This window comes from Eptatretus burgeri, chromosome 15 (assembly GCF_056783735.1).
Source record: "Eptatretus burgeri isolate ZD-2024b chromosome 15, Ebu_testis_v1, whole genome shotgun sequence".
Classification (NCBI taxonomy): domain Eukaryota; kingdom Metazoa; phylum Chordata; class Myxini; order Myxiniformes; family Myxinidae; genus Eptatretus; species Eptatretus burgeri.
This window is the reverse complement of record NC_140975.1, coordinates 22,599,104-22,623,896: the sequence shown is the minus strand read 5'-3', so window position 1 is coordinate 22,623,896 and position 24,793 is coordinate 22,599,104. Positions and strand designations below refer to the sequence as shown.

Genomic DNA, 24,793 nt, shown 5'->3' with positions numbered 1-24,793 from the left:
AAAATTGCCAATGTTAATTTAATTTCATTGGAGGGATGGGATGTGGAAGGAGTGGTGACGAGAAAAGTGTGGCAGATACAGGGATATCACCAAGGTATGAAAATAAAAATAGGGGCAATACCCCTGGGCACTCAGCTGGTAGAATAATGATACTGAGGAGGAAGTCAACGTGAGACAGAATCAGCAAAATGTACAATTCTTATAGCAAATACATATTTTGGGGGGCAACCCCCCTGTAAACTCCCTTAGACCCTGATTTTCTAAATCGCGTGAACAAACTTTGGTACATCACGGGTGATGAAGGTTCTTTTTCTTCTTCTTTCGGCTGCTCCCGTTAGGGGTCGCCACAGCGGATCAACCATCTCCATTTCGCTCTATCCTCCACATCTTCCATTGACACTCCAACCACCCGCATGTCTGCCCTCACCGCATCCATGAACCTCTTCTTTGGCCTTCCTCTTCTCCTCCTGCCTGGTGGCTCCATCCTCAGCATCCTTCTCCCGATATACTCCACTTCCCTCCTGTGCACATGTCCAAACCATCTCAGTCTCGCCTCTCTCACTTTGTCTCCAAACCGTCCTACCTGCGCAGTCCCTCGAATATACTCATTTCTAATCCTGTCCATCCTCGTCACTCCCAACGAGAATCGCAGCATCTTTAACTCTGCCACCTCCAGCTCTGCTTCCTGTCTTATTGTTAGTGCCACCGCCTCCAAACCATACAACATAGCTGGTCTCACTACCGTCTTATATACTTTCCCCTTCACTCTTGCAGCTACCCTTCTGTAACAAATCACTCCAGCAACTCTTCTCCACCCACTCCATCCTGCCTGCACTCTCTTTTTCACTTCTCTCCCACACTCTCCGTTACTTTGGACAGTTGATCCCAAGTATTTAAACCCATCCACCTTCCCCACCTCAACTCCTTGCAACCGCACCATACCACCACCCTCCCTCTCATTTACGCACATGTACTCCGTCTTACTCCGACTGACTATCATTCCCCTTCTCTCCAGTGCGTACCTCCACCTCTCGAGGCTCGCCTCAGCCTGCTCCCTACTCTCCCTACAGATCATGATGTCATCCGCGAACATCATAGTCCATGGAGACTCCAGTCTGATCTCGTCCGTCAACCTGTCCATCACCATTGCAAACAGGAAAGGGCTCAGAGTCGATCCTTGGTGCAATCCCACTTTTACCTTAAACCGGTCCATCATTCCTTCCGCACACCTCACCGCTGTCACACTGTCCTCATACATATCCTGCACGATCCTCACATACTTCTCCACCACTCCCAACTTACTCATACAATGCCACAACTCCTCTCTTTGCACCCTATCATAAGCTTTCTCTAAATCCACAAACACACAATATAACTCCTTCTGGGCTTCCCTATACTTCTCCATCAACATTCTCAAAGCAAACATTGCATCAGTGGTGCTCTTTCCTGGCATAAACCCATATTGCTGCTCACAGATCTTTCCCACAACTTCATGGTGTGGCTTAACAACTTTATCCCTCTGTAATTTCCACAGCTCTGCACATCACCCTTATTCTTGAAAATCGGAACCAGAAAATCGGAACACTTCATCTCCATTCCTCCGGCATCCTCTCACTTTCCAAGATTTTATTAAACAATCTGGTTAACAACCCCACTGCCATCTCTCCTAAGCACTTCCATGCCTCCACTGGTATACCATCTGGGCCAACCGCCTTTCCACTTTTCATCTTCTTCATAGCAGTCCTCACTTCATCCTTACTGATCCACCTCACTTCCAGATTCACTATCTCCACCTCTTCCAACCTTCTCTCTCTCATTTTCTTCATTCATCAGCTCCTCAAAGTACTCCATCCACCTTCTCAACACACTCTCCTCGCTCGTCAGCACATTCCCATTTGCGTCCTTTCTCACCTGAACCTGCAGCACATCCTTCCCAGCTCGGTCCCTCTGTCTTGCCAATCGGTATAAATCCTTTTCCCCTTCTTTTGTATCCAACTTCTCATACAGCTCGTCATATGCCTTTTCCTTGGCCTTTGCGACCTCTCTTTTTGCCTTTCACCGCCACTCCTTGTACTCCTGCCTACTTTCTTCATCTCTCTAACTATCCCACTTCTTTTTCGCCAAACCCTTCTTCCTTATACTTTCCTGTACTTCCTCGTTCCACCACCAAGTCTCCTTATCTTCCTTCCTCTGTCCAGATGTCACACCAAGTACCTTCCTAGCTATCTCTCTCACCACTTCTGCTGTAGTTGCCCAATCATCCCACCCATTTTTACCACCATCCAACACCTGTCTCGCCTCCTCCCAAAATTCCATGCAACAGTCTTCCTCCTTCAGCTTCCACCATCTGGTCCTTGGTTCAGCCCTCACTCTCTTCCTCAACCTCACCCTAAAGTCATCCTACAGACCACCAATCGGTGCTGTCGAGCTACACTCACCCCTGCCACCACCTTACAGTCTCTAATCTCTTTCAGGTTGCATCTCCTGCTGAAGATGTAATCCACCTGTGTGCACTTTCCTCCACTCTTGTATGTCACCCTGTGTTCCTCCTTCTTCTTGAAATACATATTTACCACTGCCATTTCCATTCTTTTTGCAAATTCTACCACCATTTGCCCTTCCACATTTCTCTTGTTGAGACCGTACCTACCCATCACCTCCTCATCCTCTTTATTCCCTTCCCCAACATGCCCATTGAAATCTGCTCCAATCACCACTCTTTCATCCTTGGATACACTCTCCACCACTTCATCCAACTCACTCCAGAAATCTTCTTTATACTCCATCTCACACCCCATATGTGGGGCATATGCACTGATGACATTCATCATCACCCCTTCAATTTCCAACTTCACACTCATCACTCGGTCAGACACTCTCCTCACCTCCAATACCCTCTTGACATAATCTTCCTTCAGGATTACCCCGACACCATTTCTCCTCCCATCCACACCATGGGAGAACAGTTTGAAACCACCTCCAATGCTCCTAGCCTTACTCCCCATGCACTTGGTCTCTTGTACACACAGTATATCCACATTTCTTCTCTCCATCATATCAGCCAACTCTCGCCCTTTGCCAGTCATCGTCCCAACATTCAGAGTTCCAACTCTCACCTACACACTTCTACCCTTCCCCCTCTCCCACTGCCTCTGGACTCACCTTCCCCATCTCCTTCTCCTCCTTCGCCCAGCAGTAGCACAATTTCCACTGGTACCCTGCTGACCACGGGTACCGCTGGCAGTCGTTGGTAACCCGGGCCTCGACCGATCCGGTATGGAAATTCGTTTTGTGTCATGGGTGATGAAGGTTATGGTCAAGTTTCATCTAAATTGTGTGTGTAGTTTCTGAGAAGAAAACAAATACCTATTTTAGGGCAGGAACCCCTGTAGATCCCCTTTTAGCCAAACTTTTTTTTTAATGTGTGACCAAATTTTAGTACATCATGGGTGATGAAGGTTGTGATCAAGCTTCATCAGAACTGTGTGTGTAGTTTCGTAGAAGAAAGCAAATACCTATTTTGGGGAGCAACCCCCACACCCCGTAGATCCCCTTACACCCAGGTTTTTTTTTAATGGTGTGAACAAACTTTGGTATAAAACGGGTAACGAAGGTTGTGGTCAGCTTTCATTGAAATTGTGTGTGTAGTTTCAGAGAGGAGAGCAAATACATATTTTTGGGGGTGATCAAACCCCCTGCAGACCCCCATACACCCTGATTTTCAGCTTATCGGGAATTTACATTCCAGATAAGGTGTTGTCATTGTGCACCATCCGTTCCTCCATCTCCTTTTTCGACTTCTCTTGCCAAACCACTGGACCTACCCCCTGAAATTTGGCAGCAACGTTCCTCTCCTGACTGGGAACAGGATTTTCAAAACTCGTTCCCGTCACATGACTTTCAGTCGGTCAAAATGGCCGACTTAGTAAATTTCTTCAAAAATCTTCTTCTCCAGACCCACCAGTCAGAATGCTACCAAATTTGGGTCACAACATTAGGAGAGGGTCCTGATGTTAAATTGAGGAGGCCATGCCGATTACCTGACCGGATGTGTCAAAATGGGGGTCCCGCAAATTCCTTCCAAAATCTTCTATGTATCCACCGGTCGGAATGCCACCAAATTTGGGTTACATTAGACAAGGGTTGGGATGTTAAACTGCCGGTCATTCCGATCATGTGACCAAAAGTGTGTCAAATTGGCCGACAGTCAATTTTTGGGAAAATCGTGTAAATTCCTTCAAAAATCTTTTTCTCCAGACCCACCAGTCAGAATGCTTCCAAATTTGGGTCACAACATTAGGAGAGGGTCCTGATGTTAAATTGAGGAGGCCATGCCGATTACCTGACCGGATGTGTCAAAATGGGGGTCCCGCAAATTCCTTCCAAAATCTTCTATGTATCCACCTGTCGGAATGCCACCAAATTTGGGTTACATTAGACAAGGGTTGGGATGTTAAACTGCCGGTCATTCCGATCATGTGACCAAAAGTGTGTCAAATTGGCCGACAGTCAATTTTTGGGAAAATCGTGTAAATTCCTTCAAAAATCTTTTTCTCCAGACCCACCAGTCAGAATGCTTCCAAATTTGGGTTGATACATTAGGCTATGGTTGGGATGTGTGGTGTTGTGTACAGACTGGACGCTATATGGGGCGATGAGGAGAGAAGGAGTGCTGCGTGAGAGGTCAGGAGGTGTGCAGTGCAAAGGCTTGGTATGTTCCGATGTTCGGTTGAATAAAACTGTTTATAGAATATTGAATTCCTCATTTTTGGAGTATTTTACAACACAAAAAGATGTTAATTGTATTGCAGAAGTCGTGTGGACCACGCGACTGGAAGTGTGTCCAAATGGCCGACTTGGTCAACTTTTGGGAACATCGCTTTTGAACGGAATGTACAACAGTCAACTTTTGGGAAGATCGCATTAATTCCTTCAAACATCTTCTTCTCCAGAGAAATCATTTCATTCTTAAAGTAATTCTTCACCAATGAGAGATAGGGACAAAAACGATATATAGCATGATATTTCAAAAATGTATCAAGCCCGATATGTTCTTGTGGATCAGGCATTATGTGGCGGAGGTATGTGTTTTACTGAGTGTCCTTCGAGTTGGTTCATGTTTCCATGAGTTTTCTGAGACTAGGATATTGAAGTCTTTATAGATGTCGGCATGTAAGTCATGTGGAAATGAGAGTTCTGAGACAAATTGGAAAAATGTCAAAATAAGTAATTAATTGATGAATTTATTAAATTATCAAAGTTCTGGGACTTGGAAAAATGTCAAAATTAAATAATAATAATAATAATAATAATAATAATAATAATAAAAGAATATCTTAACCCCTACCCCAACAAAATATTTTAATTAATGAAATATTTTAACCCCAACCTAAAAATATCAAAATTCAGGAAAATCTGAAAAAATTTCAAGTAAGCAGGACCAGAAGAATATTTTATCAATTGAGTACATTGTGTAATATGTTTTGTAAAACTCATTACTAAATGTTTGTTCAAGTATAACAGGAAATGTTTTTTTTTTTTAACTCTAGCTCCATGCCCAGGCTGCCTACCAAAACAACTGACAAGATAAATCCATTCACTTATTTGATCATTTTGATGTGAAATTAATGATGCAATGTCTCAACACCTATCCCCTAACTTTTCCAGGCTTGCCAGAACAAACCACATCTCTCACCAATGAACAACTCCACTTCAACTGACATCTCTAGAAAGCAAGAGAGAATGGGCTGATTTCAAACACCTTGGCTTCATCTCTGTGTTTGAGAATGGTGTTTGCTCAACTGACTGGGCAAGACTTTGAATTGTCTGGGATAAGCAGTGCTCTCCCAACTACCTATATTGATTTACACATTCACATCGACATATTGGACTTGAACCTCGACTCTCAAAAGGTAACGATTTAAAAATATATTTACAGAGTCTGATTAGTTCACAAAGTAATCTGATGTTAAATGAATGGAATTAATTTAAACTTGACTATTTCATTCCACAGGAAATTGTTTCAGATATACAACTTGAAAACACCCTCTTTGTCAAAACGAGAGGTGAACTCATTCATTTGTTTGAGAGCCTTTAAAACCATGACAACCTTGGAGACCCACAAAAAAAGTTCTACCTCGGAGACCCAGCATACGAGTTCTACTTTGGAGACCCACAAAATTCAGGAAAACCAGGAAAAGAGTTCTGCCGAGATGACTCACAATGTGAGACACCTTTGGAGACTTGGGAAAAGGGTCTGCCTCGATGGCTCACAATGTGAGACCTACCTTGGAGACCCATAAATTTGGGGAAAATCAGGAAAAGAGTTTTGTCTTGGTTACTTGAAAAGCCGGTTCTATTTTAGAGACTTGGAAAGTGGGTTCTACCTTGGTGACCTTTGGATTTCGAAACATATCAATGTCATTCTTCATTGGATGGTGCTTGATGAGAGGTAAGTTCACGTGATTAAAAATTAATTAAACGATATATTATGTAATTTGATATTAGATAAGCAATGCGTTTTTAATTCCTTTTCAGCAATATCAAGAGAGTGTTCAAAAGAACTGGTTAATCCTTTAGACATGTTCATGAAACATCCCCATCTCCCTTTCTACTTCTTGAAACGTGAAACAACTGAAATGTTATTCTTAAGACAGAACAAACTTGAAGAAAAAAAACAAAAAAACAAGGCTGTTGTGTTAAAATAATGCATTCACCTTGTATTAATTATTATTGAATTGTGAAAAAAAAGAATTGATAACTTTCAAAAACAACAACAAAAACAAAAACAAAAAAATATCAACAATCTTAAAAAGTTCACTCCTCCATCTTTGGGTGAAACCTTCAGCAAAATAAGATGTTCATCTGGAAATTCCAACAAAATCACCGACTTCACATTTAGGTTTTCTCATGTTAGACTTTTTCGTATTTGATTTTGTAAATGTTTTTGATGATTTGATTTTGTTGAGGAATGAACTGTATTGTTGTAATCATCAACAATATCTTGAATAAAAGATGCCCATTTTTGCTGGCCGAGCTGAGTACATTTTTATTCAGTGTCTCACATCGAAGAATAACAAAAATTAATAGTCCATTTCCATTGTTGGAAAGCAAATACCCGATTTACCTGGAACAAATTTGTCCGTTTATTCTCAAAGATGCCTGTCATACTTTTGTTGCCGCACGTGACGTTTCAAGAGAACAGGTCCAGGTGAGGAAAGCCATGTTGGAATTGAGCAGCTACTTTGGTCATTGAATAAACACTCGTGTGGAGTAACATATTGTTACGAATCTGCACCCGCCGGCGTGCGGACAGCCGCTTTTTAGCCGAATCGCGGCCGTACGCCCACCGGACGGACAATTCAGTCGCGACTTTCCGGAACAACGCCGAAAACCAGTCACGGGTGTGCTCCAAGCACACACCACGGCCGAGTCAATATTCTACCCGCGCGCGACAGGGTCAATCGCCGAATTGTCGATATACCTAATTATTCGCGCGGGCAGCCTACCGAGAGACCGTACCTCAGCGAGGTCTGCTCGGACATGAACCGCTTAAGCGGTTCGTTCCGTTCTGGGATAACCAAGCGGGGTATTATCGCGAGACCTCGCTGGACCCGATTCTTTTATCGGCTATCAAAAAGCCCGCTACCATTCCGAAATGCAATATGGCGTTTCAATAGGGGAAAATGACACGGCGAACAGGTTCACATTCAAATAAGCACATTTATTATTTTACACGTATACAAACAATCATGCAATGAATTGGTGAAACACGCATGCAGTTGATTTGTGATGGATGCGGGACGAGACAAAAGACGCGAGCAAGGCAAAGTGCTACAACCGTCTATTATAATTAATCATGTACAGTCACTTAACAGTTTCTCTACTTAACGGGACACGGCGCCACAGCTTCCACACAAATAAAAGCAAGGAAAAGACCCCCTTAAAGACAAGGGGGTCAGACTGGACCCCTTCGGGTCTTTATGTCCAAGGAGCTTGGTTGACCGAAGGAACTCCAAGAGGCCGCCGCAGGTTACCTCCACCCTCGTGGTGACTTTCTTGGGCGTCCCTCTTGGATCCTCTCCAGCTCCTCACTGACTGTGGGGACCCCAGACTCCAGGCTCCAGCGTGGCTGCCCACAAATCCACACTCTCACACAAGCCCAGACCTCCACCGACTGACTTCCACTCGCCTCTCCACTCGACGTCACACTCTACACTGCGTTCAGCACGCGCTTTTATCTTCACGGCCCTCACCCCTCCCCCTCGCCCCTCCCTTCCAGCACGCGCGCGCGAAGCTTCCAGAAGCAGGGCGTTTTCCTCGCCGAATCGGGGCCTTTCTTTTGCCTTTGCCATAGCTTTCGTTTTTTCCGCACGTGTTTGTCGTTGGGGGGAGGGTGAGGCCGTCATCCGTTCTCCCCCGATGAATACCAGGCTTCTCGCAACCGTGCTGAGGTGGAAATGCGGTGGTGGTGTGGTTGGCGTTATGGTGGTGTGGCTGGTGTTTTGTGGTGGTCTTGATGGTGGTGTAGCTGGCGTTCGTGGTGGTCGGGAGGGTGGTGTGGCTGGCGTTTGTGGTGGTTAAGGTGGTTGTTGTGAAGGCAGCTGTTCGTTGTCTGTGGGGATGTTGGCAGTTGACGAGAAGGTGGTTGTGGTGATCGTCGTTGTTGTGGTTGGTGGCGCTTTGTGGTGGTATTAATGGCAGTTGGTCCAAAATAACGATAGTATCAGAAAAACGGCTAACTCAAAGATCACAGCCCGGGTGACATGAATAAAACCCATTAGACAACGGTGGGGAAATCTAACTGGACACGGACTTATCGGCATAACTGAACTAAGGACCTATATGGTGTTCTGCGAATTTCCACAGCCGTAACAATATGTTGCAATTGTATAGAATGTAAGTAGTGAACATAACAAATGTAAGACTTCTGATGGAATATCCTCCCATTGGAGGCCTCTTGATTTGAGAGAGTAATATTCTTACAAATCACACCATTGTTACGCTCATACTGGCCATTCCTTCTGGTATTGCTCAGTGGTGTTGGGTGGACGTCAAAGCAACTTTCCTGAAAAAAAAAATCAGCTTTCAACATATTTTATTTTCTTGGTTCTAATTGATATCCAGGTAATGCTCTTATGCTTAAAAGTAAATGGAAGCAGTTGAGTTTCCTTAAAACATCACTCGCTCACTTTTGAAGCGAATGCTCCCCTCCTTCACTCACTGTATTAGCAAGAGATTCACCATTGTATTTAAAATAAAAAACAAATATATATTTTTATTATTCATTGGAGTTGACTCAGCCTGTCATCCTTCCGAGGTCGACAAAATGAATCCCATCTTGCTGGGACGATTGAGCCGGTTGAGTATCCTGCGCCGGAGTGGCGACCCATACAGGATTGTGCCAAATAGCCAAGGAGACTGCTTCAGCAGCACCAACGCTCTGTGCAGAGTATGGTCCCAATGGATGGATTGATTATTCAGGGTAGTGCGACTGGTAGAGATGCCATGGTTGTGCAGGGAGTGCTTCAATTCAGTTGACATAGAAAACCTCCCCTCTGAGAATGTATGTAAGCCAGCATACCAAATACTGTACGGCCATATCCTAGAGAACAAATGCCACGGGTTTCCCGGCTTGGTTAAGAGTGGCAGCCATCATCACAAAGTCAGAAGCATCAGCCTCAACAACAAACGGGATGGATTCATCAATAGAATATACTACTGATTCCTCCACCTCTGCTTTTAGATCTTTGAAAGCTTGTTGGGATGATTTAGACATTAGGAAAGGATCAGCCTGAACAAGGGCTCCGACCTCCTCTGAGTAGTTAACAATCCACTGAGAGTAGTATGAAAACATACCCCGTGCTCCACATAGAGACCCCATATCCCCTGAAAGGGGAAGCTCACAGAGTGGTCGAAGTCTCTCTGGGTCAAGCCTGAGCTCACCATTCTAAGCTGCATTTTAAAAAATGCAAAAGTATGCAGGGATGTTACTTCAAAAAGTATGAAAACAGGGAATGGATGGTCACAATAAATGATTATGTGAAACCATCCCTCCATCTTTCTTTGAATAATGGTTCGTTGCAGAATAATGATAAAACTCCTTTGTCATACTCCTGCAACAAGACCGCTTCGATTCAGACATCAGATGCATCTGCTTTCACGATGAATGGTCTGGAAAAGTCAGGCATTCATAGCACAGGGGCCTTACAAAGAAGGTTCTTTATCCTTTTGAATGCCCTTAGTTGGGGTGCCTCCCACGAAATGTGGTTGTGTTGACCCTTTTTGGTGAGGTCAGTGAGGGGCACAACTTCATCTGCGTAGTTCGGTATGAACCTCCAGAAGTACCCCGCCAAGCCCAGGAATAATCAAACATGTCTTTTGGTTGTCGGTACTGGGGCGTTTCTAACGCAGGTGAGTTTCTTCTCCTCCATCTGCACCTGACCCTTTCACACTCGGTGTCCCACAAACTCCAGGGTGTGGAATCCACTGTAACATTTGGAAGGCTGAAGAGTCCAACTGGCTTCCCTGATCCGCTCAAAATGTTGCCACAGTATTTTGACATGGTCTTCCCATCTGACCGTGTGCCTCAAGATGTCATCCACGTGGTGGTCGATGTTATGAAAATTGTGCAGCATCTTCCTCATCATTTAATTGAAGGTTTCTGCTGAGTTTACCAAGGCAAGTGGCATCTTCTTCAATTTGTAACATGAATGCCACCAAATTTGGGTTTCAACGTTATGTCAGGGCCCAGATAAGCTACAGGTCCAGTGGTCCTTTTTAGGTCATCTCTTCGAGCATGACCTAATAATATGGGTGTTGAGAGGAGAGGTGACGATCCGTCCGTCCGTTCACAATGAAGTTGAAGCGGGAGATCTGGTCATTAGTGATCCTGATAGAGGTCGATGAGTCGTACACGATGGTATGACGTTCAAGGTCACCGAAGGTCAAGGTCAAGGTCACGAGGCCTTTGAAGGTGCGAAAATGACGATTTTCAAATTCTATCTCCTCCGCCATTTCTCAAGTGATCTTGAATTTGATTGTAGCATATGAATCTATGGGACAATATCTAAATTTGGTCGGGCCGGATTTTCGATATTCACTTTCGTTTTCGTGTCACGTGACTTCAAATTTGGCAGAAAATGCGAAAATGACGATTTTCAAAATCTATCTCCTCCTACATTTCTCAAGCGATCTTGAATTCGATTGTGGCATATGAATGTATGGGACAATATCTAAATTTGGTCGGGACGGATTTTCGATATTCGCTTTCGTTTTCGCGTCACGTGACTTCAAAGTTGGCCAAAAATCCCTCCTGACCCGAGAACACTACACCCTAGTAACAGGAACTCATGTTTGTAAAGGTCGTTCTCATGCTTGGTATTCGTTAACTCTCGGTTTGTAACTCCTATTATATAATCTGCCTGCCTGCCCACCCGCGGCCCGCCTGCCTGCCATATAGCATAGCTTTTTAGGTACCCCCACTCATAGCCGAATGTCCCCACCAAATCGGCAAATCGCCATAGGCCTAGGTCATAGAAGCTATCAGAATCGAGAAATATCGGATGGCATATCGTTGTGTGTTTAATATACGTCAAAGTGCTGGAAAACAATAGAGAGATCTCCATTGTTTTCCAGCACTTTGATATACGCCATCCTTCTTTTGACACGAATATTGATCGGCAGCCGACACGGCGGGACAGGTGTCCAGTCATATGAAGTTTTTACGGTGTTGTTGTGTTTTTTATATTTCCGGTGTTTAGCACTGCTTCGTCAAATAATCTCCATGTGCGATTGCGATATTTCCGGTTTCCTTCCGCGTTTATCTTGTGTCGTACACATATAAACATTATTCCTGTATATAGTGCACAGTCATCAGTTGTCTTAGTCATCTGTTGGTCCAGTGGAGTCCACGGGAATATTCTGAACTGAACGAACAGAACTGTGGATAGTAAGAGTGAGTAGTGTGGTGTCGTCAGTGTTGTTGTTGCACTTTTTATAAGAGATTGGAAAACAAAAAGGCTAGGCCTACGTATCTACCCATCAATTCCACTGACTGACTGGTTTGTGTCGTAGTTGTCTGTCTGCCATTTGCTACTGTACCTACCTACTCTACTACACAGAGTGATAGTGATTATACCACCTACTTCTACGGACTCTTGGCCATCTCCCTACTGGACATTATTTGACGGACTCGTTGGCATTAGTGCAGATTAGAGTATAGTATATAAATTTGGTGATTGGTGCCAGTGGACAGCTACAGCTGTGTGGTAAGTCAGGAAATAGACCCTATTCAGCTCTTGTTCGGAACACCGCAACACTTTTTTTATTTTAACAGCTAGAAGGCTAGTTTTGGTTTTACCTTGTAGAGAATTTTTTTTTGGAAAGATCGCCGAGTTTCAGCAACTTTGAGCTCGTGATAGATGAGAAATTGACCAAAATTTAAGGCTGAAAATGCACTGCGCATGCTCAGATTTCCGAACTCGGACGAGGAATAAGGTCTATTGGAGAGATTTTCTTGCATTTGCTATTTCACTATTAATAAGGGTGTGCGGTTTGGTTATTTTTCTGTTCGGTTGGGGTGATTAGCTCGGTTCTTTGGTTCAGGTCAAACATCTCATCCCTCAAAATCGACCAATTCCACTGACTAGGACTAAGCAAACTTCTACAGAATGCATGTTAGACATTCTACAATAACTGAAAGTAAATGATGACTATAGAGCAAATTAATCGGTGGGAAGGATGGGATGGTTATGTAGGAAGGTAATGATGGACAACGTAATGCTCAAGTTCACAGTCAAACTCCTTCCTGCTGCTGCTACTGGACTCTTGTACATGTACAAACACAATTTTTTAAAACATCCCCCAAATCAAAATCTTGGTTCAGAATTTTCAAAACCTCGGTTTGGGTGTGCGAACTGGAATATGTTGCAGCATAGCTTTTTTGTCACCGAAAATTCAGTGCGAAAGCCCAAACAGATTTTATCTCGTGTATCAATGAGACGTAACCGTACCCGACATTAATATCGATTTCATTTGTTATTATGTGGAAGCACGTATCTTTGACAGTCAAAAGTGAAAATATGTAATGCTCGAATATCGAACAGTCGAATAGATGTGCTAAATGCGCAATCTACATAAAATGTTTTACGCAATTAGTCTAGTTTCTCGCAGAGATGACCATCACTCCCGCACGGGTGTATTTTTTATTTAATGCTCTGAACAACCTTTGTTACTTCACAAGTAATGAAGGTTGTGGTCAACTTTCATCAAAATTGTGTGTGTAGTTTCTGAGAAGAAAGCAAATACCCTAATTTGGGGGGCATCCTCCCCCCCCCACCCCCATACATCCCCTCAGACCCCGATTTATTTAATGCCTTGAACAAACTTTGGCACATACCAGGTGATGAAGGTTGTGGTCAAGTTTCATCGAAATCATGTGTGCAGTTTCAAAGAAGAAGTTGCAAGTGTTTGAAGGGTGTAAGGGTCTAGAGGTTTGTTAAGGACTAATGACGTGCCATCCCATAACCTCCCCAGAACTACGTTCCAGGTGAGCTAAAAATGAAAACTTTTTTTTGTGAGGTGGTTGGGGGGGGGGGGTAGCGTGCGAAGGTGGTTTTAGGTTGGAGAATACACACCAACCCACAGTATCCCTTGACGAGACCCTCTTACAGACATCACACTTAGTCTTCCATTTGTTTATCACAGATATGCACAATCACACACGCATACTCCAGCTAACTACAAGTCTTGCCAATGTTCCTGTACCCTTTATCTCCAATGCTTCTAGGTAACTATCTAACTCAAATTCAAACCTGTTTACTCTTTCTATTCCACTACCCTTCCAAGGAGATCATTCCATTTTAACAATGCTTTGAGTGAAACATCCTTGCCTGACTACTGTCCCAACTTCTTTACTCTCAGCCTATATCCCCTGGTGCTATCACTGCTTATCCTGCTGAAGAACTATTCTGTACTTTGTCTACACTATATCCTTCATTATCTTAAAGATCTCTACCCTCACTACCCCCTCACTACTGCATTACCTACACTCGCTAGCACCTCACCACTGCCTGCACTTGTTACCCCCCTCATAAGGTAAACAAAAGTAGAACATAAGGAGAGGGAGTGCCGAAGATACCCCTTGCCTGGGGCGTCATTTGATCAAGGGATAGGCTCTGCGCACGCACGCACGCACGCACACCGACACCTTCTGCAGTCATGCTTACACGATGATGCACAGTTAGCGCACTGGCCTTTGGCCAGTCGAGTCTGAATTCAATTCCTGAGAAGACTATAAATTCACAGACAAGGTGCTGCATCAATGGGTAAAACAATTCTTGGAGGGACAGACATTAAGCCCAATGTCCCTTTTGCTTGCATTCACTTAAAGATCCCATGGTGTCTTTTGCAAAGAGTAGACCATTGTGTGTCGGTTCCTTGTTTGAAATTCTAAATTCCTGTCGTCGTGTGCAGGGGCGTGCTGGAGACGCAACCAGCGTGACACATTCCAAATTAAATTCCAGGCAATATGCATTTGCTGAATAATAATATTTGTTTGATCTGACATGGGAAAAAATAAATGACAAAAACGCTACTTGGCAGACTAGACAGAGTAAAATCAAAGAAAAGTCTTAATTTCTGATTAAAATTATCCATTCCATCAGAAAACATCAATTCATACTGAACAATTTGATATTAAATATATCTTTTCATGCATTGTGTAACCATTGATAGATATAATAAATAACAGAAGGGAAGTAGTAATTAAAGGCCCACCTTTTAATCACCTTGTAGTCATCAAACGTTGCGAAGTTGGAACCAATCCTGAACGGATCGCCACTCCGACACAGTCATAATATGAGTTCCTTCTGCCCCCATCAAAGCCTGCACCATTATTACCAACATAAGCAAACAGTGCACCACCACCTCTTGTCATCCCCAATTCTGTCCCATGATCTTTATTACCCTCATTCACCTTTCCTAACCCAACCATTTTCAGTGTTTCCTCCCCTCTCCCTTTCCCCTTATCCTGTTCATTCATTTCCATGATGTTTGTCCCACTGTCAGATCTACCTTGCTCTTCCACGAGCCGTGCTCCTGAAAAGAAAAAAAAGAAGTCGGTCATTTCACGAGAACGGTGGAATTTGGATTTGTCATCCATGAATCCAGGTCTTGTGAGAAGTGGGTGGTAGTCATTATATGGAAAAACAACACAATCCAAAATGTCTTTAAAGTACCTTTCACCTATCAAGTTACCCAGTACAGTGGCAAGGTCAAGTTTACAGTTGTAACAGGCAACTCCATATCATGACCAGTCTGCCACCAAAAAGAGACTCTTCAATGTTCTTGGGTATAACGGCTGTGTTAGGTTGTGAGCAAACCCGAGTTCTACCATCAGTCACATGCAGGAGAATCGTCTTCTCATCAAACCAATTTATCTTCCTCTGGAATATGATATTCCAGTGTCGACATGCCCAGCAATATGCCAAGCAGGCTGCATTGTGTTCTGGTATGAGAAGAAGACATATAATTGGTTTCCTGGCTTTGTAAGCTGCAGGCCAGAACTGTTTCTGGACAGTTCTCATGAATAAACTCCGAGGGAAATTCCATGCATGTCATAACACTGTGCTTGTGGGAAAAAAAAATGGAATGTTTGACAAACATGATTAGATGTCACACTGGGTCGTCCAAATTGAGGCCTGTCTTTAACATTATCAGTTTGTTGATGTTTGCGGACTAATCTGCTGATGACAGTCGGATCGAAGTCAAGTTGAGGTGCATTTTCACCTTAGGACATTCCAGCCTTGTTCATCTCAATAATTTGCCTTTCTTCGGCTTCACCGAGTCTGCTATGGGTGAGAGTAGCACAGTCCACCAATAGAAGTATGCAACGATATCGTTGCAGGATCGACCATGGGGATAATGGGAGTAAGATTGACGAGTTTTGTCATGAAAACATGTCTCGCATTATACAGTGTCTTCACAAAGTATTCGCAACCCTTGACTTTTTCACATTTTGTTGTTACGGCCTGAATATAAAGTGGATCAAATTTAATTTATTTTTGTCTCTGATCTACACAAAATACCCCATAATGACAAAGTGCAAACATGTTTTAATAAATTTTTACAAATTTACTGAATATGAAACGCAGAAATATATAATTTACATGAGTATTCAGCCCACTGAGTCAATACTTCGGAGAAACGCCTTTGGCAGTGATTACAGATTCGAGTATTCTTGAGTACGTCTGGATCAGCTTTGCACATCTGGGTTTGTGGATTTTCTCCCATTTGTCCTTGCAAATTTGCTCAAGCTCTGTCAAGATGGATGAGGTGTGTCGGTGAACAATGGTCTTCAAGTCTTTCCACAGATCCTCAATGGGATTCAAGTTTCGGCTTTGGCTTGGCCACTCAAGGACTTTCACGTTCTTGTTCTGAAGCCATTCCAGTGTTGCTTTGGTTGTATGCTTGGTCTCATTGTCCAGTTAGAGCATAAATCTTCACTGCAGTCGAAGATATTTTTCACTCTGAAGCAGGTTCTCGTCAAGGATTTGCCTGTATTTGGCTCCATTCATTGTTCCCTCTCTCTTGACAAGTCTCCCAGTCCCTGCTGCTGAAAAGCATCCCCATAGAATGATGCTGCCACCACCATGCTCCATGGTAGGAATGGTGTTAGATGGATGATGAGCTGTGCTCGGTTTACGCTAGATGCAGTGCTTTGCATTCAGGTCAAAGAGTTCAATTTTCGTCTCATCAAACCAAATAATCTTTTGCCTCCTCCTCTCAGAGTCTTTTACGTGACTTTTTGAAAACTCAAGACGTGCTGTCATGTGCCTTTTTCTCGGGAGTGGCTTCCATCTGGACACTCTCCCATAACGCCCACATTTGTGAAATGCTGCAGAAACTGTTGTCCTTCCTGCAGGTTCTCCCATCTCAGCCAAGGAACTCAGTAGTTCTGTTAGAGAGGTCATTGGGTTGTTGGTCACCTCCCTGACCAAGGTCCTTCTTGCCCGGTTGTTCAGTTTGGTCGGACGGCCAGCAATAGGAAGAGTCTGGGTAGTTGCATATTCTTTCCATTTCCTAAGGATGGAGCTCACTGTGCTCTTGTGAACTTTCAACACTCTAGAAATTGTTGTATATCCTTCCCCAGATGTATACCTCCTCACAATTCTATCTCGGAGTTCTACAGACAGTTCCTCAGACTTCTTGGTGGAGTTTCTGTTCTGACATGCACTGTCAACTGTGGGACGTTATACAGAAAGGTGTGTTTCTTTCTAAATCATGTCAAATCAATTGAATTGTCAACAGGTGGACTCCAATCAAGTTGTCGAGACATCTTAAGGATGATGAAAGGAAATTGGAAGCACCTGAGCTCAATTTGGAGTGTTACAGCAAAAGGGGTTGAATACTTCATTGATTCAAGCTTTTCATTCTTAATTCATTGTAAAAATTTCTAAAACTAAAATTCTTCCGTGACATTATGAGATGGTACATGTAGATCAGTGACAAAAACAACATCTCAACTTAACACATTTTAAATTCAGAACCACAACAAACTGAAAACGTCAAGGGGTGTGAATACCTTCTGGAAAGCAATGTATGCATGTGGTTTCTGTGTAAAATGATAGGACAGGTGTCAAAGTGTATTCAGAAGCCAATAAACGTGACCCCTCCCTCCATAATGTGTCTCAAGCCCTCACACCATTCCTCCCCCATTAATGCTTTAAATTGTTCCTTTCATAATCTGTTTTTGAGTTGCTTTTAAATTAATAATTTAGGTAAGTTCACAAAGGTAAGTCGTTGGGAACATCACTAGAACTTGTGTAGCTACTTGACGCAGACAGCTCACGACCCCTCCAGAAACCCCCGCTCACAACCCCCTCGGGGGTTATGACCCACCATTTGAGAAAAACTGCTCCAGACCCATGAGACTGCTGAGACCCCTTGACCCTGCAGACCTTTAAACCTTGGATGTGTTTAAACCCCTTGGACCTTTGAAGACCATTTGGACATTTACATCCTTTTTATCCTTTTAGATCCCATAGACCACATTGACCTGTTTGACCCTAACTTTTGGAATGTACCCTTTATACCTTTAGGCTTCTTTGACCTTTCAGACCACGTTAGACCCTTCGACCATTTTCACCACTTTAAGGTCTCAACAGGTTTAAGTGTCCTTTCACTGGACAAAAACGAATGGAACATTTTTCATCAACACGGGACCTTTAATTTCGTCATCCTACATCGTTTTCACTACATGAAGAAAGTTTTGTTATCAGGCCTTTCTGCCCACATGGGCCTCTATTTCCATTGAATCAAACTGAAAATCAACTTTATCAATTAACGAGCAAATACAACCAGTTGCTTCACTGATGTGGATATTAAGGATGGGAGTAAGAAGGAGGGGAGGAAGAGAGGAGGGATAAAGGAGGGAGACAGGAGGGAGGGGAGCAAGGAGGGGTGGGGGAGTAAGGAAGGAAGGGGGAGCAAGGAGGGGTGGGGGAGTGAGGAGGGGTGGAGGAGCGAGGAGGGGTGGGGGAGCGAGGAGGGGTGGGGGAGCGAGGAGGGGTGGGGGAGCAAGGAGGGGTGGGGGAGCGAGGAGTGGTTGGGTAAGGGAAGGCAGCATGAAGGGAGGAGCCAGAAGTGTGAGGGGAGGGAAGGGGAGGGCAAGGTAAGGCAGTGTGAAGGGAGGGAAAGGTAAGGCAGGTAAGGTGAGGGGAGGGTCCATCTGGACATAACCACTGTCTGAATACGTCCGGATATAACCGTACACGTCAATCTGGGGAATTTAGAGAGAAAGAGGGAGAGAAAGAAAGAAAGATGATGGAGGCATGGTTGCGACCTCTCGCTCACCATACGCAAGCTGGCGGGCTTAAGGTGGTCCAAAAGTAGAGGGAAGGGAAGGAAGGGAATGCAAGTGGTGGGTGGGTGTGGGGTATCGGTGTGGCATGTCGAGAAAGGTGTGTCAGTATGGAGCCGCTGCACCCGAAGGATATCATACTGCATTCGCTCTCGTGGACTCTTTGCCCCAGCATAATGCATCTTGTTCCATTCCCAGACAGGCAGGAAGAAATGCAGTAGAGAGGAAGGCAGGCAGTTATGGGTCTCGTATCGATCCTTGGTGCAACAGTCAGTGCAGATCGCTGGTGCGTCTTGGCGTATATCGGCATTCGGTGAGGCAGGGATTCGGTGGGGGGGGGCACAAGGGTCGTTGTTGCATGCTTGTGTCACATCCCCATTGGCCCTCCTTTGCTGTAGTGTGACAGCCCGTTTCTTACTTGCCATTCTACACTGTGCGTGCAGCTCCCACATCTTGGTAGCACTACCATGGCTTTGCAGTAACCACCTCGTTGACAATGGCAGCGCCAGCATGGCTTGGCAAGAATCATTTCACCAACAATGGCAGCACCAACATGGTTCTGAATTGGTGTGTTGTGGCATATCGCGTGTGCTGTGACATGTTGTGTTGTATGTATTATTTGTGCTGTGGGAATGTGCAAGGGAAAGAAGGATGGGAAAAAGGATTCAAATGTCAGGTCAGGTATGGGAGCATGCGCCAGAGCAGCGCATCACTGTGTCCGCTTTCCGCCGGTACTCCAGGGGCCTCCGCCTGGCCTCCCCCCAGGCAGATGCCTGGCCCATCCCCATCTCCTTGAGATGCCGATCAACCTGCTGCAACCATGAGGCACGTGGTCGGCCCACTGGCCTCCTCCACTCAGGAGACTCCCTCACTGAGAGAATCTGGTGAGCAGGATGAGCGTCCGGAAAACAAGCCACATGTCCATACAGCCGCAGCTGATGGTCACGGACAATGCAGGTAACAAATCTCATTTGTCTCTCTCAGCAACCGCTCGTTGGACACAAAATCTGACCAACAATAGCCAAGGATTCTCCGAAGAGACCTGGTACCAAAGGAATTAAGTCACCATCTCAGATCCTTGGTCAGAGTCCAAGTCTCACATCCATAGAGCAAGACTGGAAGCATCAAGGACCTGAAGACTCGGACGTTCGTCCTCCCGCACAGGTACCGGCAGCGCCACACCCCATGATCCAGTGAATCCATGACTCCCCAGGCCCGACCCAGACGTTCATTGACCTCTGACTCACAGCCAGCAGAGACATGAATATCACTGCCAAGGTAAGTGAATCTCTCCAAGACCTCAACATCAAATGGATTGAATGAAAAGGGGCTGGTTTGAAGAAAGTACGGGGTTTGAGAAGTTTTGAGAGGGGAATGGTTCGGGATTTTATGGAGGCACGGGTCAAGAGAGGTTTGAAAGTAAAAGGGTGAGGGATTGGGATGGATGGATGGATGGATCGGGGGATGAATAGGGGGATATATGGATAGGGGGATGGATAGGGGGATTCCAAGAGGGTGGAAAATTACAAAGGGGACAGAACCTGGAAAAAAAAAACCACAACACATTTTCCCCGTCCATGTTACAAGTGAAAAGTAACATAACTAAACACACTTACGAATGAAATATCTCACTGAGGGCTGTGTCACCTCAAATACCTATGTCAAATATCACCACCTGTGTCACCACCTGTGTCAAATATCTCACTGAGGTTATGTGTTGAGTGTGTCACCCGGGGGTCCTTTTTCCATCACCACAACAATGTTGTTACCTATAATCACCTGTTTGGAGCCATAATTAGATGTTGTCAGCTGCAAAATCCTCTTTATTAAAGCTGTATGGACTTCAAGCAATCTTCTCTCTATATCTCCACTGCCAAAAATAATTTTCTTCCAAAGATATTTTCTTGAAATAAGAAAAGTTTCCTTATTTCAAGAAAACCATGAGAACAATTTTTCTGGCTGCAAGAAAACGTCTCTTGTTTTAAGAGAATATTTTCTTACTAAGAATGTTATTTTTGGCAATGCCTGGCTCGCATCTGCTGGTAAATCATCAAAATACTTTGAAAACGCAATCGCTGCTCAAGCAGACGAGTATACCATCATGGTTGGGGGGGTGGGTGGGGGGGACAAACATTTGTTTGAACCCACGACGCACAGCGACACCATGTCATTGCAGCCCTCCTATAAGGTAGCTTGTCATGCATCATTGTTGACAGCGATGTATTATCGATGTAAGCTTCCAAAGTCAACAAAGTACTCCTTATCTGTAGTAACGTCTCTCCTTAAACTCCCATCAAGTGTAAGTGTGTGCTGAACGGGAGGTCAAGACATGTAAACATGTGGAGGGAATTAGAACAAGCCAGCAATGGTCATAACTTTCAACAAAAACTCATGTAATCCCACTCATCATGCACACTCCCTCCGCCACTTTTAACCACACCAGCACCCACTCCCCACTTCATCCTCCTCCATCCCCCACACTCCCTCCGCCACCTTTAACCACACCAGCACCCACTCCCCACTGCTGCCTCCACCATCCCCCACGCTCCCTCCGCCACTTTTAACCACACCAGCACCCACTCCCCACTTCACCCTCCTCCAGCCCCCACACTCCCTCCGCCACTTTTAACCACACCAGCACCCCCGCCCCACTTCACCCTCCTCCCACCCCCACACACCCTCCGACACATTCAACTACAACAGCACCCCCTCCCCACTTCACCCTCCTCCATCCCCCCACACTCCCTCCGCCACTTTTAACCACACCAGCACCCACTCCCCACTTCACCCTCCTCCATCCCCCACACTCCCTCCGCCACTTTTAACCACACCAGCACCCACTCCCCACTTCACCCTCCTCCATCCCCCAGACTCCCTCCGCCACTTTTAACCACACCAGCACCCACCCCCCACTTCACTCTCCTCCACCCCCCACCCTCCCACCTCCTCTTGTAACCACACCAGCACCCACTCCCCACTCCACCCTCCTTCATCCCACACACTCCCTCCGCCACTTTTAACCACACCAGCACCCACTCCCCACTTCACCCTCCTCCATCCCCCACACTCCCTCCGCCACTTTTAACCACACCAGCACCCACTCCCCACTTCACCCTCCTCCATCCCCCCACACTCCCTCCGCCACTTTTAACCACACCAGCACCCACTCCCCACTTCACCCTCCTCCATCCCCCACACTCCCTCCGCCACCTTTAACCACACCACCCCCCACTCCCCACTTCACCCTCCTCCATCCCCCACCCTCCCTCCGCCACTCTTAACCACACCAGCACCCACTCCCCACTTCACCCTCCTCCATCCCCCCCCACTCCCGCCGCCACTTTTAACCACACCAGCACCCACTCCCCACTTCACCCTCCTCCATCCCCCACACTCCCTCCGCCACCTTTAACCACACCAGCACCCACTCCCCACTTCACCCTCCTCCATCCCCCACACTCCCTCCGCCACTTTTAACCACACCAGCACCCACTCCCCACTTCACCCTCCTCCATCCCCCCACACCCCCATTCTATAACCACACCCTTCCACCAAGCTCACCTTGATTTGCCTGCCGACGATGACGCCTTATTGCTCGAGGGCTATCTTCAGCACATGTTTCATCAAACATCTTGTGTTTTCCGCATTTCCTCGAAGAAGTTGGCTGTGGATGAGGAATCGGGAATCAAACAGTTGTCCTTCACGATTCGCACAATCATAATGTTGAAACAGTGCTCAAGTGCGCTCCTTTCGGGTAAATATATATATATTTAAAACAAGGTCAAATGAGCTAAGATCCTCGTCCACTTAATGATGACGTCATAAAAACGAATATGACGTCATTGTGATGTATCAGGTTTGCGATAAATTATCTGTGCTAATGCCCGGCTTGATTCCCGCAAACAAAATTCAAACAGCTTGCCTAGTTTCGGAGATAATGGTATAGGCGATTTCCATTAGCGACGATATTATGACATTAACTTTTTTACTAGGAAGAATTTCCAAAATCGGAGATGGTTTCTGCCTGCGTGTGGGCTTTCTGCATATACATGCCAAGTTTCACGAAGATCCGATGAAAACTCTGGGTTGTGAAACAAAAAATGTCAAAAATAGGAATGACATCATAAAAATTGATATGACGTCATAGTGATGTATCATATGTGCGGTAATTCATCTCTGCTAATGCCCTGTTCGATTCCCACAAACAGAATTCAAACAGCTTGCCTAGTTTGAGATAATTTTTTAGGTGATTTCCATTAGCGGAGATATTTTGACGTCATAACTTTTTATCTCGGAGGAAATTTTCAAAATCGGAGATGGTTACTGTGTGCGCAGGGTATTTTTACGTATATACTCCAAGTTTCAGGAAGTTTCGATGAAAACTGTAGGCTGTGAAACAAAAAAGTCCACAAGAACAACAACGTGAGTAAGACTGAGAGACCCTCCACGCGGATCTAACAACATTATACATTTAACTTGTTGGTTCACATTTGTAGCCGACAAATAATTCAATTGCAGTGGGACAGCCGGCTTTACATCCATCCAAAGGACAACATGCCGCATGACGCAGCACCACCCGCTGCCACACCAAGACAGCGGTCTTTGATTAGATCGATTCGGCCAGGGGAATGGGGGGGGGGGGGGTCGAAAACAGTGATGAACTCAGTGACGAGCAAGATAGCCTAGAGGTATGCACACTCACCTCCTACCTGGGTTCGAATTTCGAGCCAGCTATACAATGTCAACAGGTGTGTCATCCATCAGATGGACGTTAAACTTGGTGTCCCATCTGCAAGCATTAGTTGCAGTCCTTCGCAAAGATTAGGTGAGTTGTCGCCGGCACCCTGAACAAATTACAAATTCTTACTCTACCCTACTGGGGGCACTGCATCAGCGGTGCAGCTGTGCTCACAGGAAATTATGTTAACCACAGCCATATAGTGAATAACGAGAAGAAGCAGGTCCTCGCAACACAAGGTGGATGGCGGTGAGTTCAACACCACTTGGTGATCGTCAGTGAATGCACGACCACAAAGAGGATATGATTGAGTAAATAACCACAAAATGGGTGTTGGGGAGTACCCAACCACCGAGCTTGGATGTCGTTGAACAAAATCACAAAGTAGATAATTTGGCATAATATTGGTCACAGACGCGTGCAGGTGCAGATGAGGGATGTGAAATATTCCTTCAACTTATAAAGAGCCGAATTCAATGACCATCAGCTGCTGCTGGGCACATTGTCCGACAACGAGGTTTCAACTAATTCAATACCAGAACCTCTCGGAACACCGGTCCACCACCTTGGTTGCGTCCGAAGGTCCACATTTCCTGAGCATTTTTTTTTTTTTTCACAAAGAAAGCAAGTTTCCACTTTTAGCAGTCGTGTCGATTCTTCCACGAGAGCTATCAAGTCAGCCTTTGGAGTTATCTATTTGTTATACCAGTTTGGTGGAATCCTTCAAGCCCTCCCCCACCCCGAAACCCCACATGTCTATTCCCTCCTTTACCTGTATTCCAATCTCCTGACAACCTTGTTCCTTTCCATTCACCTCCCCATTTCTCCCATCCTCTGTAAATTCACCTTACCCTTCCTGTTTTCCCCATTTCTTATGCCTAACTTAAAACCACCGTTCTTGTGAGTGCAACAGAATGTGAACGTGTGTGTGTGTGTGTGTGTGTGTGTGTGTGTGTGTGTGTGTGTGTGTGTGTGTGTGTGTGTGTGTGTGTGTGTGTGTGTGTGTGTGTGTGTGTGTGTGTGTGTGTGTGTGTGTGTGTGTGTGTGTGTGTGTGTGTGTGTGTAAGAAGATACAATAAGCCCTGTTATCACTTTACCAGCACCTTTCTGTCCCAGGTTTCTCCCAATGGTAAATCCTTCCTTTTGGACTTGGTGGTGATAAACTTCCCTGCTGATGTCTGCTGCTCTTCCTC

General features: G+C 45.1%; 2 long non-coding RNA genes across 3 annotated transcripts in view; one reads left to right on the top strand and one right to left on the bottom strand.

Annotated features, from left to right (window-relative positions):
* Nucleotides 1–7,032, top strand: part of LOC147011728 (uncharacterized) — a 24,073-nt gene extending 17,041 nt beyond the window's left edge. The window contains exons 2-5 of one of the 2 annotated variants that reach the window (XR_015051770.1): nt 4,635–4,711; nt 4,812–4,973; nt 5,668–5,912; nt 6,014–7,032. This is a non-coding gene — a long non-coding RNA (uncharacterized LOC147011728). Of the gene's footprint in view, nt 4,712–4,811; nt 4,974–5,667; nt 5,913–6,013 lie in introns of both variants that reach the window. The other variant, XR_015051769.1, reaches the window with a different exon arrangement.
* Nucleotides 7,013–22,818, bottom strand: LOC147011727 (uncharacterized). Its single transcript, XR_015051771.1, has 3 exons — nt 22,424–22,818; nt 14,779–15,099; nt 7,013–9,067 (listed from the first exon to the last, which is right to left on the bottom strand). It is a non-coding gene; the product is annotated as an uncharacterized LOC147011727 (long non-coding RNA).
* Between the last annotated feature and the right edge of the window lie 1,975 nt (nt 22,819–24,793).